The sequence below is a fragment of the Rhipicephalus microplus genome, chromosome X, assembly GCF_043290135.1.
Source record: "Rhipicephalus microplus isolate Deutch F79 chromosome X, USDA_Rmic, whole genome shotgun sequence".
Classification (NCBI taxonomy): domain Eukaryota; kingdom Metazoa; phylum Arthropoda; class Arachnida; order Ixodida; family Ixodidae; genus Rhipicephalus; species Rhipicephalus microplus.
The window spans coordinates 346,162,345-346,181,654 of record NC_134710.1 but is presented as its reverse complement, the minus strand read 5'-3'; the positions used below and the strand labels follow the sequence as shown (position 1 = coordinate 346,181,654).

Below are 19,310 nucleotides of genomic sequence, written 5' to 3'. Positions count from 1 at the left end.
TCCGAATAGGAATAAACTTGTTTTTAACCGTTCGAGGCTGTCTGAGCTTTTTGGACTACCACGACCAACGCGTACGTCTATGGGCCGACGACAACACGGGACATAACATGCAGCATCAGGTACAGTCCTCTACTGAACTTTGAAGCTGCTGGCTGGGCACCTGTTTTGCAATCTCCCTCATGAAAAAAAAAAACTATCTTCACCACTATTTAATGATTGCTTCTTTCTTGGAATGTTTAAAACACCACTGGCGTAAGCAGTGAGCAGGACCTAAAAATCATCCCAAGAACACCGAAAAAAAAATGTAATGAAAGGTGTGAGATACCTATGTGTGTGGGAGAATGGAATACAAAAGATTTTAGCTCTGAAATTTTGGTTTCAGGTGACCTTTAAGTGGCACAATCAATCTATGCACAAGCCTTGATGAGAAAACATGCATTTTCTCACTTCACCATTCTGATTAACACTAAATTAGCTGGCTATGAACATCTGCAGCCACGCCACAATGGAGCGTCTATAGCTTTCCAGTGAGACCCTTTTACACTACTATGTAGAGACATTGTAACTGAGCAACCACATGCACGAACATTGTTAAAGATTCAGTAAAATCTGTGGATAACAGGTTCTTGCCCACTTTCAGCATGTACTATTTGTACCAAAGTGTGCTGCTATTGTGAAATATGATGCAAAACATGATTTTAATTCATGGCCTTGGGAGAGAGTTTTGCAATGCTTATTCTGATTATGGACTGAAATTTTTTAGCAGTTTCTATTTGTTCTTTGATGCCTTGCTCATTTGTTTTAGTGAATATGCTTGGTCAATATGAGTTTTATAAGCTTGGCGTACAGTCTGAATATCTTTAAATATAAAAACCAAAGCAAATACCCACATTGTAATTTTTATTGACATTTCAGGAATAACATGGTCAGGCAACTAAAGTACGTGCCCCTTCTGGATGGCGTGCCCCTTCTAAATGTTCCAGAATGGTTGTAATATGTAAAAGGACGATATTGGCATTCTCCTTGCACCATCAGCTGTTGCAACATCTGCGAGGTGCAAAAAAGAACACACTGTAATATAAACAGAGCCATGTGCATGCACTGGTACAAGTCTGTTCAGTTGTGCTTTGGAGGACAAAAAACAATTTTATTTAGTTGTTACACACCAACAATAGAAATGAAGGCCAAAGATCAGCCCCACCTGTGTAAAAAGGTTACTAGGAGCCTGTATATCGGCATTCAGTCCTTTTTACTTGATCAGAATTGCTTATTCTTTTGCTCTATTTTTGTGTGCTCTATTTTGCCTGGCAAGTAAATGCACACAAAAATAGAGCAAAAATAGATTACCTGTCAGGTAATCTAAAGTAAGTGTAATACTTTGGTGTTCTAGCACTACCAAAAAAGAAGGAATTAAGTGGGGAACTAGTGAGGGCAGCACTCGTGGCGTGTCCACGGGTCTGTGCACGCAAAACGAAAAATGGCCTCGTTGTTACTTTGCATGTGTACTAGTATTAGTTGCCCCTTTCACGGTTTCACTGTGACAGTGTGCTGTGTGTTCCACGGAGGCTCTGCGATTTTAGTTACACTGGAGCAGAGCTCTTTCAGCGAAATGTTCTCCCGTGAGGTGTTCGCAAAAACTCTATAAGTATGTGCCCAAAAAAGCAAATATCTGCCAAGAAGCTCCCAACATAGCGAAGCTTCGCATAGTGTATAGTACAGCAAAAGGTGGGAAAGGAAAACAAAGGTGAGGAATGATCTCAGGAGAAGTAGGGAGCATAAGGTATAGCATAGTCTATCATAGTACTGTATAAGGGGCCAGAAGTTACGAAGTCGCCCCCTAATGGATGTGTCTCGCTTGCGTACTAGGTAGGACAGTGTCCGCACACTCTTCATAAATTGGACTATCAGCGCTTTATCAAAAGTCACAGTTTTGCTAAAAGGGCAAAGCAGTGAATCCGATAGCAACATATTCAAATGTTTTACGAAGTAAGGCTAACATATTTAGGAGCAACATTATTTGCAGTAAACGTGCACTTGTTAAGTATCCAAGTTTTCTGCGGCGTGATCACAGTAGACGACCACAACAAGGCTTGTGCGTAGTGACAGCAATGAAGAGAAACGTCTCGTGTGGGCAGCGCATGCTTGTACTAAAGGCTATATGTCGTGTGTCGCTGCTGGTGGCAGGTTAATATGTGTAGAGCACATGTATATGTAGACGGCCATTCCAGGTACTCTTTTGGCATAGTTTTTTCGTGTTGATAGTGCAGCCTGAGACGCTCTCGCCTGCTGTGTGAGCAAGAGCCGGGTGCTGATCGTTGCTGCTATAGCGCGGCAACCATATGTCTCCATTCCCAATTCACTCACGAAACGAGCGCATGCGCAGACGATTCAGTGGTGTTCGCTCCGCAGAAAAAGGAGGCTAGCGCATCCCTGTGTGTGTGTATATATATATACACATACATACATATACGTGAATGACGGCAGCAGGGACAGTAAACAGCAATCGAGACTGTCCATATAGTTGCTGTCGCAATAACACATCACTTGGAAGCTGTGATGGTCATTTCTGTGAATATTAACCTTCATCGATTTACCATGTCCCGGATCACTCGCGGACAGCCTGCGGACGGCTCGACTCCCAGGCGGCTACGTCAAATGCACGTAATCTAAATGTCCCGAGCCAGCCCGAGTGGCCTCCGGCCATCTGCGCGCCTGATGCTGACTGCATTCGTTGTGGTGTCTGTTATGCTAGGTTATACCGTCTGCTCCCTCCGTAGCTGTAACACAGGCCACAACGCTAATTCAGTTCCAACCTAAACAGCAGTTAGGTAGCTAATTATACCTATTTCTGTTGTGATGCAATGTACTGTAAGTGAACTACTCGAGCACGTGTGCATCGTAGACAGGCGCAGTCGTTCTACCGCTGTTTCTCCTAGCGAGTATAACGCGTGTTTGCCCGACCTTCGGGAAAACGCCCATGCTCGACGTGCCTCAGATCACCCATGCCAAGAACTGGGTGCGCAAACATTGAGAAATCCAGAAACATGCGAGAAGCGGACAGAAAAGCAAAGAGAGAGCAAGAGCGCATCGAAAATTTCCCGTGTCTAACTTAAGATGGCCGCACAGCATGCGCACAGCGCTGTCGTCTGCCAGCTGCCCGAAAGAAATTGTTCGGACAGTCCCGGGCCGCCCAGAGGCCGCCAGGCACGTGAAAAACGAAACATGCATCCGAGCGATCCCGGACCAGTGGGCGGAGCTTTCAGCTGGTCCCCGAGAAAAACTAATGCGGCACCGGCGTCCGGGATGTGTAAATCGATGAAGCTCAGTGTCAAACAGAAGGAGCTTTTACCATCAAAATAATATTCTAGGATGAAAAAAGCAGAAAGTTGTTTACAGGCACTATCTGTTTATATAAATTGTACAGTGAGTGCACATTTTGCTGAATTGCTACAAGAGAATGCTATCCCAAACAAGCTTCTTGCATGAAATGCTAGAAATCACTGAAAAGTATGCTCGTACACTGGTTCGTCTCAATTAAGGGATGGTGCAGCCGCAGCATAAGTAAGCATCTATAACTGTATGCACACATAGCTGTTTTTGCATAGACATTGTCGAAGCTTTTTGAAGATAATTTCCCTGAAAAATTTAAAGAAATTGGCACTTCCTTGTACCCGCCTTTGGCAAGATTTTCATTTTTTTATAATTTTTTTATTTAAATTCTTTATTATCATATTACTGAAGTGGTATTGCATTCTACATGAATCTGTCTCCTCAGTAAACAATATGTCACTGATTTTTTTTTTATTCCGGTAGACTCTCGGTTTGGGGTTAGAAAAACGTAACATGCTGTGCCTTCTTTTTTAACTTGATTCTTATCGCTCCCTCTCCACTCAAATGAATGTGCCAGTATTACGTATAGCATCAAAACGTGCATCGACTAAAACATATTACACAGACTTTTGCAGCTGCTTTGAGTAGTAGCAGTACAGAAGGTAAAAACCTGGCATGTTGTTTCATGCAAAGACAAAATAAACATGACAGCAATGTTTACTTATTGAACTAGTTTGCTGAAGGACGATAGTAGAGGAGGACCTGCATGAGCTAAATCTCCGTGAAAAACATTAAAGAAAGTAGTCGCAGACCACTTTAGAAGTAAGTTGTATAGGCTGAAATGGAAAATCCACCATATTTGATCATTATCAACATTTCTTGCACGAACTTTACAAAAGAGCCTGTGTTGATTAATATGTGTGGTTTAGCATCGCAAAACCACCATATGATTATGAGAGACCTCCTAGTGGAGGGCTCCGGAAATTTTGACCACCTGGAGTTTTTTAACGTGCACCTAAATCTGAGCACGTGGGCCTACGGCATTTTCGCCCCCATCAAAAGTGCAGCCGCCGCAGCCGGAATTCGATCCTGCGACCTAACAGTCAGCAGCCACAGCAGTTAGCAGTCACCTTAGCAAATTGACGACCGTAGCGGGGCAGCCCACTCGCTCTTGAGGCATTGTCTTCACCCCTATCAATTCTGAGCTGCACTTTCAAGAAGGTCATACAATTTTATCAACTCTGGCTGTCACATATACCCGAAACCCAACAGAACCTTCTGGAAGGCAGAGGTGCGAATCGTCCTTCGTTGTAATAGGAAAACTCTTTTGTGCCTAGGAATACAATACACTTTGACCCCATTTGCATGGAGAAGTGCCAGCACTTTGAGAAAAATTCCTGACATTTTCCTCATGGTATGGTTGTGCCAAAATCTCCGAACCTAACCCCTTTTACCCTACCCATCCCAAGAAGACCGGGACACAGGCTTTGCTTGGCTGCTCCAGCTCGACTGTCTAGTGGGCCTAGGCCATTGCCGACGCCATTGGAAAGAGGGAGCCCACCTAGTGCTTGTATGGGGCAGTTCCTTAAAGCGACCCTAAATCTCCTCCAATATTTTTTTCAAACACTGAAGTAAACAGGTGCATCGTATGCAGAATGCCATCACGATCAATGATGCCACACTAGATGGCACTATGAGCCGTCAGTGTGCCACAAATTAAAAAAAAAACAATCGGCTCCTTTCCGGCCTCTTTGTGACACACAGCTCATTCTGATGCACATCGCATTCATGCCCTCGCTGTTCGTTGTGTTTCCTGCGTGTACCACCTCCCCGCGGCAAACATTTTTCTAGGTACGCAGAGACCGCACGTACAACTGCATGCCATGCGAGAGTGGAGGGGGGGATGAATCTTTTCGAAAAGACGGAAAGGTAAGAAAATGGGGTAAGAAAACCGCAACAAGCATCGCCTTATGGTCGGTGAAATGGCAACTGCAGTACTTCACTTCTTTAATGGTGTCATGAGAATGAAAAGCTAAATCTATGCAAGTGTTGTGGTTTGTTGAAATGACATTTTCTTGAAGGGGCATAAAGTCTCACAATGCCTCACAGATGGCAACACATGATCTAGCGTTTGCTGTTTGCTTGATCAACTCTGGAAAGGCATGATATGTTTTCCAATAGGTAGACGTAGTTGTTCATATTTTGAGCTGTCTGAAAGTTCCTGTGTGTTTTTAGTGGCGATGGCTGCACTATCCCGGCCTTTTTCGACATAGTTTGATAGCCTCCCAAATGTGCCTACAAATTGCTGAATGGGCTCGTTTTCGTTATGACAACTGTCAAACAAAATGCATCCTCCTTTTACTACATGGCATTTAGATAGAGTATTTTCCCGAAACAGCAGCAAGTAACATCGTGGTTTTGTGGTAGGACACCTGCATGCCACACGCACGGGTTCGATCCTCAATGGGACCAAAAATTTTATTTTTATTTTATTTGCTCTTTTTTCTATTTTTTCGCTCACAACCAATAGTGCCGACGGTGTAATTTGCGACACGAGCTCTCTAACGCCATTGCGTTAATACGAGGTAAAAAATAGTGGGTGTGTGTGAAGGGAGGGGTGGTTAAATCAAGGAGGCCTAAAAAAACAATGTGACAAGCAGAAAAGCCCCTAGAGGGGTGCTCAGCGAAAGGACAAAGTGGCTTTGAGAGAGGATACGAGTGAAGGGAAGAGCGAAAGCAGTGTTTTGATAATCAAAATACCTGTTGACACAACCGTGAGATAGTGCCTTTATGAGACAGTGTTTTCCCACTTTTCGAAACACCCTCCTGAGCCAGTGGGACATACATTTCTCACCTTTTTCTGTGATCTGGCTTGAATTTGACAAAATTTAAGATCAGAGCCGTTCTGAAACGCAGAGCGAACCACTCTCGGGCAAAAACGATGGCAATAATTTTGTTGTAGTTTATGTCAATATACCACAGCCGGTTTTTATATCAGTGTCAGAACTATAGGGGAACCTGTGTAAAGTTAAACTAACAAGATGTAAGATAGGCTTGGTTGGTAATAAACCCTGAAAATGTATGGCACACAAGAACATTAGTAAATGCGACAGGACAATCCGCTGTCTTTCTTAGTCCACATCTTTACCATGTGCCACTTATCTTTCACAATAAAAAAGTCAAAAGCTTGTTTTTTTATTTGAAAGTGGCAAATTGCTTTTTACCTGGTTGTTTATCACTTCTAGGAAGAAATTGTTCCCCAATCGCTTTATTTCTGTGGTCTTGAATTTCAAATGTGCTGTTATTGGGAGTGAGAGTGATGCCTCAATATTTGTAAGGTGGCACCGCCCTTTTGGGTATTCATCCCCACTCCCCCTTTTTTTGCAGGCTATCTATAAAAAGTATGATGAGGAAGCAATATGCTGAGTCAGCATTCACAATGCTTATGTTACATGAGGCCTCCAAGGGATCTGGCCAAAGGAAGACCTGCGGAGTCTGTGCTCTCAATTGGCGCTGTAAGCTCCAGAGCAATGTCGACATTTGCTGAAGATCCAAGTGTAAGAAACTGAAGCAGAAGATGGCCCCAAGAAATGATCTATGCGAGTCAGGTTTATCTGCAAATAAATGAAGAAAAAATAAAATAAAAGGTGTATCCACAGTGTTTATGTACGTTTATTTTACTATGACAGTATATATCTAAATGAACTTTCTGGAACTTGGTGAATCGGTGGCTATGCAGAAAGCTGTGGAAATACAAAAAGCAGCAATTTGTTTGTATGCCCTTCTAAACGAGTGCAAGCATGCAATTTTAGTTCAAATGCATCACCAAAGTGCATGAACTAAAGATTAATTATTTATTATACTCTCAATGCCAATGTACCAAAAAGAGTGGTTAATACATTTACATTATGAAATGTTACGCTAGAGAGCTTGAAAATATTCATGGTCTGGGTTGTTGGCAACTGAGCTGAACGGGTGGTTCTATGCAGATGCTCTCTTCGGCAGGAATGAATTGAAGAAAAGGTTTGTGTGACAACTTGGCACTTTAACTTTGATGTTGCTATCTATTCCCACTAAGGTCTACCAAGCAGTGTGACACCCCATCTTACTAATATTTCTACATTTTCACTCCTTAAAACTACATGGTCATCGACATCCATGCATGTTTTACAGAGTTACTAGCAACTATGCTGCGTGTGGCGTTATTGTATATGTTGTAGAATTTAAAAAATTTGGCAGAATGGGTGCAGTATTGGCATTTTGCCTTCACTACAATGCATATTGTGACGGAAAGGTGCATGCCAGCGGAAGAGATGAGGAAGCACCATTCCTTTTCAAGCATTCAGCAGAAGTTCAATATAACCTGTGCAGTATTAGGGAAAGTATGTTAAGGGCTTACCTTTTTGTTGTTAGACAAAATATTAAAGATAATAGACAGTAAAGGCAAGGAATGATGATGATGTTTGATGTTTTATGGCGCAAGGGCCGATTCACGGCCAAAGAGCGCCAGTTCATCTTACTAAAAATATGGACAATGATTGTGATAAGTGGCTGTATAAGGGCCATAAAATTCCTCGCAGTAAGGCGGGTAAAAACATACAAGTAATAAAATGATGACCATGCCGTGAAAGGTGTGTGTGGTGTGAATAGATGACAAAAGTTGGTGATAATAAAAGACGATGGTGGATATGTATGACTTTAGCACAAGTGCCTCACTCGTTCAAACCCTTGCGTCCAAGGGCCGTGAGGCATGTGCTTTCTTGTGTAGCCACCGCAGCAAAAACCTCTCTGGAAAGGTCATGCTACGGTATGCCCGGGTATATGACATGAAAGCTGTGAATTTCTTTTAAAAACGCTAACAATGATTTATGACTAAAAAGTGGTTCCCTACCGACAAACATTGCAGGGTGTGAAGGTATATGTTGTCGGTAGAGTAATGGAAAATGTTGTTTTCTTAGAGTTTCTAAATGTTTACACTGGATTAGTATGTGAAGGACTGTTAATGTTTCACCACATTTGTCGCACAATGGTGGATCGTCACTAGACAAAAGATGTGTGTGTGTTGCGTATGTGTGTCCTATCCTGAGTCTCGTTAGTATTACCTCTGTATAACGCGATTTTGATACTGGCAGCCAATGACCAAGGTGTGGCTTAATAATGTGTAGTTTGTTTTGTGTGTGTGTATTCCACTTGCTCTGCCAGAAGTCTCTGATGTTTCGTTTGAGAGACGGCTTAAGATCAAGGGCCGGGATTAATATGGGTGTAGTGGCGGTGCCCTCGTGGACGGATGCAGCAAGCTGATCCGCCATCACGTTGCCTTGAATTTCACGATGCCCTGGCACCCAGCACACTACAACATGTTGGTTGAGTGTGTAAAGTGTGCACAAAATAGAGTAAAGTGAGATGAGGACAGGGTTTTTTTGTTTTTTAAGACTGTGCAGAGCCGTTACCACACTAAGGGAGTCTGTATAAATTACTGCTTTTTGTATTTGTAATTGTTTGATGTGTTTAGCTGCCACAAGTATCGCGTAAGCTTCCGCCGTGAAGATACTTGTGTCTGGATGTAGAGGGCCAGCATCCGAAAAGGAAGGGCCAACAGCAGCGTAGGACACAGAGGAGTTAGACTTAGAGGCATCTGTAAAAAACTCAGGACGTGTGTATTTGTGTTGAAGTTCCAAGAAGTATGTTCGAATATGGGCAATAGGCGCATGTTTAGTAACTTCTAAAAAAGACACATCGCAATCTATAGTCTGCCACTGCCACGGTGGCGGGTATGCTACAGGAGCCATTAAATTGTGTTCGAGTGACACTCCAGTGTCCTCGGCTAGACCCTTCAGGCGAACTGAGAAGGGCTGCCTCATTGAAGGCCTGTTTTGAAAAAGAATGGAGCTCGACAAGTCATTTATAGTAGAGTATGAGGGGTGCCTCTTGTCTGCTTTCACCTTAAGGAAATAAACAAAGGACATGTAAGTTCTCTGCAGATGAAGCGACCACTCATTTGACTCAACATAAAGGCTTTCTACGGGGCTGGTGCGAAAAGCACCCGTAGAAAGGCGGATGCCCAAATGGTGCACGGGGTCCAGCATCTTCAAGGCACTTTGAGTAGCAGACTGATAGACAACGGCCCCATAATCTAAGCGGGTGCGAATGAGGCTTCTATAGAGGTTCATGAGGCATTGCCTATCACTACCCCAAGTAGTACGTGACAACACTTTTAAAACATTCATGGCTTTTAAACATTTTGTTTTTAGATACTTGATGTACGGCACGAAGGTCAACTTGTTGTCCAAGATTAGGCCTAAGAATTTATGCTCAGCTTTGACGGACAGACGTTGCCCGTTCAGTCGAATGTCAGGTTCCGAGTGCATGCCTCTCTTTCGAGAGAACAAAACACACGTGCTTTTTTGTGGGTTAAGTCGAAATCCGTTTTCGTCTGCCCATTTGGAGATCTTATTTAAACCCAGCTGAACCTGCCGCTCACATATGGCCAAGTTGCATGACTTGAAGCCAAGCTGGACGTCGTCGACATATGTACAATAGAACATATTGCGGGGAATGGACAAGTGCAAAGAGTTCATTTTGATAATAAAAAGTGTGCAACTAAGCACGCCACCTTGTGGCACGCCTGTTTCCTGGACAAATGTTTGGGAAAGCACACTGCCCAGACGGACACGGAAAGTCCGCTTTGACAGGTAACTTTCGATTATATGAAACATTCTTCCGCGCACACCAAGGTGAGACAGGTCTCTTAGAATGCCGAACCGCCATGTTGTATCATACGCCTTTTCGATATCTAGGAACACAGAGAGAAAATATTGTTTATGGACGAAGGCGTCTCTGATCTGTGCCTCGATACGAACAAGGTGGTCTGTGGTGGATCTACCTTCTCGAAACCCGCACTGAAATGGGTCGAGCAAATTATTTGTTTCAAGGAAATGTACAAGTCGGCAATTTATCATTTTTTCGAAGACTTTGCACAAGCAGCTTGTAAGTGCTATAGGCTTATAACTCGAGGGTAAAGAAGGGTCCTTGCCCTCTTTCAAAATGGGAATAACAATAGCCTCTTTCCAGGAGGTAGGAATAGTGCCAGAAGACCAAATAGCATTGTACAAACAAAGTAAGGTTTTACGGGTTTCGTTTGGTAGGTTTTTTAACATTTCATACATCACACGGTCAGAACCTGGGGCAGAAGTACTGCAGGAGTTTAGAGACATTTGCAGCTCAGCTAGACTGAAAGCTTGGTTATATGCCTCGGATCTAGTGCATTTGTGTTCGAGTTTCTGCTTTTCTATTCTTGTTCTGTATTTTTGGAAAGTGTCAGTATAGTGGGACGAGCTGGATACCCGTTCAAAGTGTGCCCCGAGGAAGTTTGCCTGATCTTCCAAGGTATCACCTTGAGTGTTTACGAGTGGAAGTGTGTGTACTTGTTTCCCTGCTATCCTACCGACCATGTTCCAGACTTTTGCCTCCTGTGTGTATGAATTAATCCCTGACAAAAACTTCTGCCAGCTTTCTCTTCTGGCCTGCCGACGCGTTCTCCTTCCTTGAGACTTTATTTTCTTGAACGTGTCAAGATTTTCCGCTGTTGGCGAGTTGCGCAGCAATCTCCATGCCCTGTTCTGTTCCTTTCGCACATTACGACACTCCGTGTTCCACCATGGGACGTGTCGTTTGCCGGGCATTCCAGATGTTTGCGGTATGCACCTGGCTGCTGCGTCAGTTAGAAAAGCTGTGAAGTACTTCACAGCTTCATCTATGTTTAACCTACATATGTCTGTCCAACTCAAACGTGTAGTGTTGTGGAACTGTTCCCAGTCTGCTTTGTTTATCAGCCATTTGGGAACATGTAGAGGACATTCATATGTTGTTTGTGAACTCAACACTACAGGAAAATGGTCACTTCCATATGGATTGTTTATGATTTTCCATTTCAATAGGGGTAGAAGTGAAGGTGATACGATGCTGAGGTCTATAGACGAGTAAGTTTTGTTGGCAACGTTATAGTAGGTTGGCTCTTTCCTATTCAACAAACAGGCGCCGGAAGAGAAGAGAAATTGTTCAATGAGACGACCTCGTGCATCACAGCGAGAATCGCCCCACAGTCCACTATGTGCATTTAGGTCCCCAAGAAGCAAATAAGGTTCCGGTAGTTCGTCTATTAGGGACTGAAATTCACGTTTTTCAAGACGTTGGTGGGGAGGTACATACAAAGAGCAGATGGTGACGAGTTTGTTTAAGAGTACCGCTCGAACAGCCACCGCCTCAAGGGATGTCTGGAGTGGTAAATGTGTACACGCTACTCCTTGGTTAATAATAATGGCTACGCCACCGGATGACGCCACAGCATCATCTCGGTCCTTTCGGTATATGACGTAAGCACGTAAAAAATTTGTATTGGAGGATTTAAGATGTGTTTCCTGTACACACAGCACTTGAGGTGAGTGTTTGTATAAAAGCTCTTGGACGTCGTCGAGGTTTTTAAGCAGGCCTCTGACGTTCCAATGTATAATTTGTGTTTCCATATTGGAAGTAAAGTAGTGCTGTGTGTACGTTAAGGGAGTGACTTGTTTAAACTGAAAGGTCGAGCTCAAGTAGCAGGGCTATTATCAGGCCCTGTTATGAGCTTTTTAGTTTTCTTGGCGCGCTCCAGAGAGCCGCGCCGCTCTTTTGGCACCAGAGGTGCCGCCGTATCCATTGCCTCCTCGGAGGCACTGGATGCCCGCTCATGCGAGCTGGTTTTTCGAAGCTTGGGCCTCGCCTGGCGAGGTGAGGCCTTGAGACCCGAGGACCCTGGAGTCCCTGGTCTCTGTTCAATAGTAGGCGGAGTAGACTCAACTACTGCCGCCTTGGGGGCAGGCGCCACAGCCAATGGCTCGCTCTGCGCAGGCCGAAGGAGTGGCGAGGGCTGGTGCGACACTGCCCCCTGGCGCGCCGCATCAGCATATGTAGGGCCATAAAATGGCGAGACTCTTTTTCTTGCTTCTTTAAATGTAATGTTTTCTTTTATCTTTAAAGTGATAATTTCTTTTTCTTTTTTCCAGAAAGAACAAGAACGTGAGTACGCGGCATGATTACCGCCACAGTTTGCACAGTGTGCAGGTGCTTCACAGTTGTCGGACGCATGGCCCACGACTCCACACATAGCACAAGTTTTCTGGCCACGACAGCTTTGCGAGCCGTGGCCATATCTCTGACAATGGAAGCAACGGCGGGGGTTGGGAATATATGGCCTCACAGATGTTTTTGTGTACCCAGTCTGAATTGTTTCCGGCAAATCGCTCGAAGCAAAGGTCAGTACTAAGTGTTTTGTTGGTATTTCCTTTTGATCTCTTCTTATCTTAATGCGCTGTACGTTTGTCACGTTCTCGCTCTTCCATCCTTCAAGAAGTTCAGCTTCGGTCAGGTCAAGCAAATCTGCATCCGAAACGACCCCGCGAGATGAGTTCATAGACCTGTGTGGCGTAATACTGATGGGTGTGTCTCCAAACGTTGTGAGGGTGTTCAGTTTATCAAATTGGTCTTTGTCACGTACTTCGAGGAGTAGATCTCCACTGGCCATTTTGGTAACCTTGTACCCGGCACCGAGAGTTTCGGTTAAGGACCTAGCCACTACGAAGGGGGATACTGTTCTGGCTTGCTTGTTAGTTTTTTCGCAGTGTATAACGTGGAAATGAGGAAAGGTTTGTCTTGGCCGGAGGAAAAAATTGATATCTTCGGTGCGTACCCGCTTTGAGGAGGCACGATCACTTAATAGGGGAAATGCTTTATGCATGCCAGTTTAATTTTCTTCAGAAGCGTTGGCGGCCACCCACCACGGAGCCCAACAAGGGGACGCTACAAGTTTGTGGATGCTAAAACCTGCAGACGCCAGCCGTACAACGCAACTATAACCCAATGCGCCTAGACCAAGGTAGGCTATTTGCACAGGGTTAACCCTCGCCGCCAGGAAGTTTCGAAGTAAACAGAAGAGAGTAGAAGACAGGACAGATAAACAGTAAGAGATAAAGAGGAAGATGTAGGGAGAGAGAGATAGGAAAAGGCGACTGCCGATTTCCCCTGGGTGGGTCAGCCCAGGGGTGCCGTCTACGTGAAGCCGGGGCCAAAGGGGTGTGTTGCCTCTGCCGGGGGGCCTCAACGGTCCAATCACCCAGCGTCGGCTCAACCCCCAGGATCCCCTTTTCCCCGGACACGGCAAAGCCACGCACGGCTAGGCGTGGGAGGGAGTAGAAACTCCCCCGTTAGCTCGGGTCCGTGGTGTCGCTACACACCAAACGCCTACTTGCACAGGCGCCCCTGCGGGGTAAAGGCAAGGAAAGTAAAATATACTATCTGTAGTAATTATATGTTACAGGAAATTGTCTTTTGGCCCACTTCACATATATATCACAATTGCTACAAATAACGCCCTTGAATATTGTTTAGCATTAGCATCTGTTAGTTCTAATTCATGCAATATTGTATTCATAATGGTTTTACCCACTATGGCAACATTTAATTGCTTTTTAAGACAGCAAAAAAATTTTTTTTGCAACGATACTGAAGAAGGTCGAATACTACAGTAAAGTAATTGCCCACAATTTTTCCAAACTGGTTTCCATATCGCGTCATTGTGAATAAACGAGCATGCCGCCATATTTTCTGCCTGTTAAGCTGTGCATGCTTACATGCAAATTTATGAACCTGTAAAATAAAAAAAACAGACTGTGCGTCGGTTTTTTCAACCACCGTGTTCATGTGTGCTTTAGATGGTTGGCTACATTTGCTGTCCACACACAGTTGCGCTAATAGCAGCGCAAACAGAAGCTGGTTTGCTTATAAGTGCACCGAGAACACACCGACGGCAGACACCAGCACACTATCGACAGCAGCCGGTGGGAGGCTAGCTCGCATTTGCCGCAGTGGCGAAAGCCTCAATGGCTTCGAGCGGTGCAGAAAACATGTAAACAATGCATTTCATGCAGCTTCATTTTAAAACAGCAAAAAGACCACCCACACAGAAAACTGGACAACATGAGCGCTGTCTTCTTTGTGTTTAGTCTTTGCGCCATTTCAAAGAGAACCCAAACCAACTAGCCCAACTCTCGCTTTTGCTGCAGTTTATGCAACCACGGGCTGCTCCAATGACGGCATATTAAGCAATTTTTTTTTGCGCGCAAAAAAGAAAAGGAGGGCGGGGGGGGGGGGGGGGGTCTAAGGCAATGTTTGACCTTGCGCGCGAACGACTGCGAGATAGTTTTTAAAATTTAGTTAGAAAGTTGCGCTAGTTCACAGGAATCGATCAAGACATGCGTTGAAGATGTACTGTCGGCTTCAAATAAAACGCGAACAGTGGAGCGCGAGGAACAAGCCTTATCAATGGCTTAGTGCACGTCGTCCACCGGTCATCTATATAGACAGGCTCGCTCATTCGGTGTAGCAGCACTGCGCAATCAATATTAATGCTTGTGTTCCAGTTGTGCTATTTGAAAGGAAGAAAATAAAATATCAGAAATTAAACTACAGCAGCCAAAGCACAGTTCATAAAAAGCATGGAGACGAATTCAATTCAAATTCAATGCTTAGAAAGGAATCTGGTGCAAGGATCGTGTACTCTCATGGGAATCTTGGGAAGTACAGGCTTCGGATTGTATCTTGTTAGCCAGTGAAATGTCCACGAATCTTTTTTTTTTTTTTTTGCACTTTCAGTTTCGTTATTCGTGTATAGCGGCTAGTGGGATGGGTGCGAAGGACTGAAGCTGCGCCTTTGTTGTTCAAAGAAGCTGAAAACTGCTAGCCCTCTCAATTTACTGCAACGCTGGAGCTGTATAAGTCGTGCTTGACAGTTTAAGCGCAGCGTCGTCTACTCACCGCTGCGCATATATGTAGCTTTCCATGCCAGTGCAGGATATTACATCGAGTTTCCGTTTGTTCTTAGTGCGTCTTGCCAAGACTCGTTGAAATCAACTGCAAAATGACAGCGACGCAAAGTAGACGCAGCGCCAGGCTCTCCTGACTCGACTTCAAAACGAGAGGTGTGTTGGGGGCAGACCACTTGAACAGACGTACCTGGCATCACAGCAGACAAAAAGTTAAGTGTGTCTTACTTAATACTGCATTATTATTTCTATAAACAGATAAAGCGTATTTTTGAGGGCAAACCAAGAATGCTTGTTTTGAAATGTTGTAAATAATACTTCATTACATCTTGATGCCAAATCTGGAACGCAATGGCAGAGCAATGCATACCCTGGTGGTTAAATTTGTCCCTGTTTCATTTCTACCACCTAGTTACAAGAACCGATTGCAATAAAGATTGTGTACAAAGAAAGAAGCAAGTTTTAATTTAATATAACTTCGTATTACTTTGTTTTACACTCGGAAAAGAAACGTCGTGATCTCAAGATTGTGATCCATCCGAAGCAGATCCGATTGATTGATATGTAGGGTTTAACGTCCCAAAACCACCATATGATTATGAGAGACGCCGTAGTGGAGGGCTCCGGAAATTTAGACCACCTGGGGTTCTTTAACGTGCACCCAAATCTGAGTACACGGGCCTACAACATTTCGAAGCAGATCCGAATCCTGCACTTACCATCATTCCCATGCGGGTACAAGCGTCGCTGGAGGAGCCCGCGTAGAAACTAGTGCTAGATTCCACGCTAGGTATTATTGTATAAAACTCTATGGTCAAAAGCAACAGTGCTATCAACACCAAACGAATCACAAGTGGTGTCACGCATAGAGCAGCTTGTCAACAAATGATTCAAGATAAATTAACTAATTCAGTTTCACACTCTGGCACGGCAAGCATGCTTTCGATTGACAAAAATATATCGCGGGCAGTCGCGATGGTCTTTGCGGCGCTTGGTCTTTACTGCAGCATGGCAGCGCTTTCGCCGTCTGGGCATGATACAAGAAAGGATGAATGTGACTAACCATTATCATGACCATTAAAATTAACTGATGCATCAAGTCGCGATAGCGAAGCCATCTAATTATAATTACATTTGTAAACGAAGGTGCACTTAAGCAGAAACGCACATCACAATAAATAAACGAACAAAAAAAACTGGTCGACTAGCGAAATTCATTTACTGCAGATAACAGAATTGTACAAAAAATAAGCATCACGTTGAATAATGCTCCTTGGCGAGACTTCGCCGAGGAAAAGGCGCGGGCGTTTCCACGAGAAAAATTATTTGGCCCTTAAGTTCAATACTTAGTGAATTCGCCTCCAGCTGCTACAACGGCCCCATTCTTCGGGGAAGACTGCCAAAGAGCCGTGTCACAAGATTACTTGCGCATAGGCGCTCCCATTCCTCTTTTCTGCGCTCTTTCTTCCAAAGAAACGCTCGGCATTTTCAGTTAAAGTGAAGCCTTTTCGGGTGCGTCTCTGAAATGAGGGAGTAGGTAAAGCAGCGCTGGCGAACGAGATACGACGATCCTTTGAACCTTGACCACAAACCGATTAATCTTTTTTTTTTTTGTATCGTGCCTAGACACCAATTGCACTGAGACGCTGAAGTAAAAGCAAGGATTTGCGAGTGGTGCGATAAAAAGAGCTTGGCACGCCCACAATTGCCAACATTTTCACCATACGAAAAGTAGAACAGAAATGGAAATAACGCACTATAGGGGACCGCGCAGTTCTGCCAAACCGGATGTGCACGCTTGTCAATGGTGATGACTGGACGGCGAACACTATACTAGAGTGTGCCTAGAATATTCTCCTAGTGTCATGAACAGGCGCCTTCCCCATCGGCGACTGGGAAATTGATTTGGATTCAGCGTTAGGGAGCGCTACTTGCAACTGGCGCGTCAGTTTGCGTGCCGGCCGGGCCTTTCAACGTTGTGTCGGGTGGCGACTTGTCTGTGTGGCGAAGCGTGTTCTCGCTACGTTTTGAATATGTGCCGTGAATTCTCGTGCAGTGATTGTGTGTGACTATGCCTGAAAAAAAAAAAGGAAGAACGTGCTTTGTGCCTTTGTGCAAAGGCGGGTACAAGTCTTTCAAGGAGAAGGTGTCTCTGTTCAGGGCTCCGGCAGACCCTGTTCGTCTTCAAGAATGGGCGCGAAACATCAAAAGAGGTGACAAAGTTCTAGACGAAACCTGTGTAGTGTGTTCTCGTCATTTTGATGATCGCTACATCCAGTTTTACGCACTCACCAGACTGCACTTCTTCACGAAAGCAACAAATAAGAGCCTGTCCTCTAAGCGAGAGAAGCAAAAGCTCTTGAAAATACGGCGGTGTCAGTAAGGTGTTCAGTGCTGTTCATGTAAAAAATGTAAATAAGTTCCTGGTACAGTGGCTTTTGTAATTAAGAAATCTGGCATTGTGAATCTGTTAGGAGTTCGGTGCTGCCAAAGTGAAAAATGTAAATAAATTCTTGACACTGACTTCTGCAACAAATGTTGATATTGTAAATTGACATTTTGTATTGGTTTGTTTTTCCTTACTGCTGGTAACTCATTCGCAGGGGGTCCTGTTCGCCAGTGGTTTCGTCTGGCGCACTGTCATTGCTTTGGCATTATTTATTTTTCTGATTACTTCGAGGCGTGAAGGGCCAATCGAAGAGATAATGACCCTTGTACGTGGGTGCGTCCAGGCCTGCCACCGAGTGCAGGGAAAGTAAGTGTCCATAATACATTGTATATATAAAAAGTTGCGAGAAGGGGGTTTGTACAGTGCCTGCGATTCTGCACATGACAACAAAGTCGCGACAGCAGCCTACGGGAGGGAATGGTGGTCGCGGATGAGGAGAGAAATATGTGATTTTTTGTGTTGAACAGTCGTACCGCTGGGAGGCCCCGGTTGGCCACCCCTTAATTACCGCAATTTAAAAAGTAGCATTGGTAACGCGCGAGCGGCCAATCTATGAAGAGGCGGCACGGCAGGAGGACACAAAATCTCAACAAGGCAGAGAGCTCGCATACATTTCGTTCAAATTCACACGCTTTATTTACAGTCTGCATGGAAAACGCAGGATAACAAGGCAATCGCGTGCTAAGCCATGAAACCACCACTGCAATTTCAACGCAAAGCGTCTGCTCCGGCTTGCTGCCTCCCCAGCTTGCCGAAAAAGCAGCGCGCCAGAGAGCGGTACTGCTACCTGGTGGCTGTATCGCATACCATTTCCCCTCGGCCGGCCCGTTCACGACACTAGGAGAAATATTCTAGGCACTCTAACTATACTATTTCTAACGCTCGCGCTCCTCTGTTCGCGTTTCATTTGATGCCGATAGTACGTAGTTTGTTTCTCTGAGGTCCGTGTTTGCGCAGCTCACGTTCTTTCACATAAAGACCCAGACCTTGGTCGCTAATGCAACGTGCAAGCGGCCAAGCATCATTCATAAAATGCAACGACAGCGGTAGCCGTGAAAGCAACAGATATTCGCTTCAACACGCTGACCGCGGCGCAAGTTCGTGCAGGATGCAGCGGCGTTTTGCTTACCTTCTGACGACCAGTAGGCGAAGTGTCGCACATAAAATATTGACGCTCGATGTTCCGGATAGTGCAAAATATGACAGCCACGTATGTATCTACATACATTTCACAATATAATGTAGAACAGCGCTGAAGCTTCGACGTTTAACGCACGCCTCGCAGCCAGAAAGGTAAACAGGAAATCGCCATGGCACCTATTGCAGGATGCAGACGGCGCTTCGCGCAATAAAGAACCGAAACCGAAACTGCGATTTTATAAGCATCTTCGAATAACCTGTCACTCACGGGCGCCAACCGTAAATGCACAAAACAAACTATTTTATATGGAAAAAATTTATTACTGCAAAACATTTCGCTAAGTTTAAGGTGCTGAAGCAAGAGATCTTAGTCTCAAAATTTTTCACCCTAGCTGAGGCTTGGTAACATGTTGATCTGTAGAAACCGGCCATAAATAAATAAATAAAAGATTGTTGGAATATGCGATCTCATGCTGACTGTTGGGCAGTGGGTTTCAGCGCGAAGTTGAAAAGTTTGCTCTTTAACCTTTTCCTCC

General features: G+C 44.5%; 1 long non-coding RNA gene across 2 annotated transcripts in view; it reads right to left on the bottom strand.

The window, feature by feature from the left end:
- LOC119161160 (uncharacterized) overlaps positions 1 to 19,014 on the bottom strand; it is a 30,861-nt gene extending 11,847 nt beyond the window's left edge. The window contains exons 1-2 of one of the 2 annotated variants that reach the window (XR_012887458.1): positions 18,764 to 18,991; positions 891 to 6,944 (exon numbers count right to left, since the gene is read on the bottom strand). This is a non-coding gene — a long non-coding RNA (uncharacterized LOC119161160). Of the gene's footprint in view, positions 1 to 883; positions 6,945 to 18,763 lie in introns of those variants that run through there. The other variant, XR_005108427.2, reaches the window with a different exon arrangement.
- Between the last annotated feature and the right edge of the window lie 296 nt (positions 19,015 to 19,310).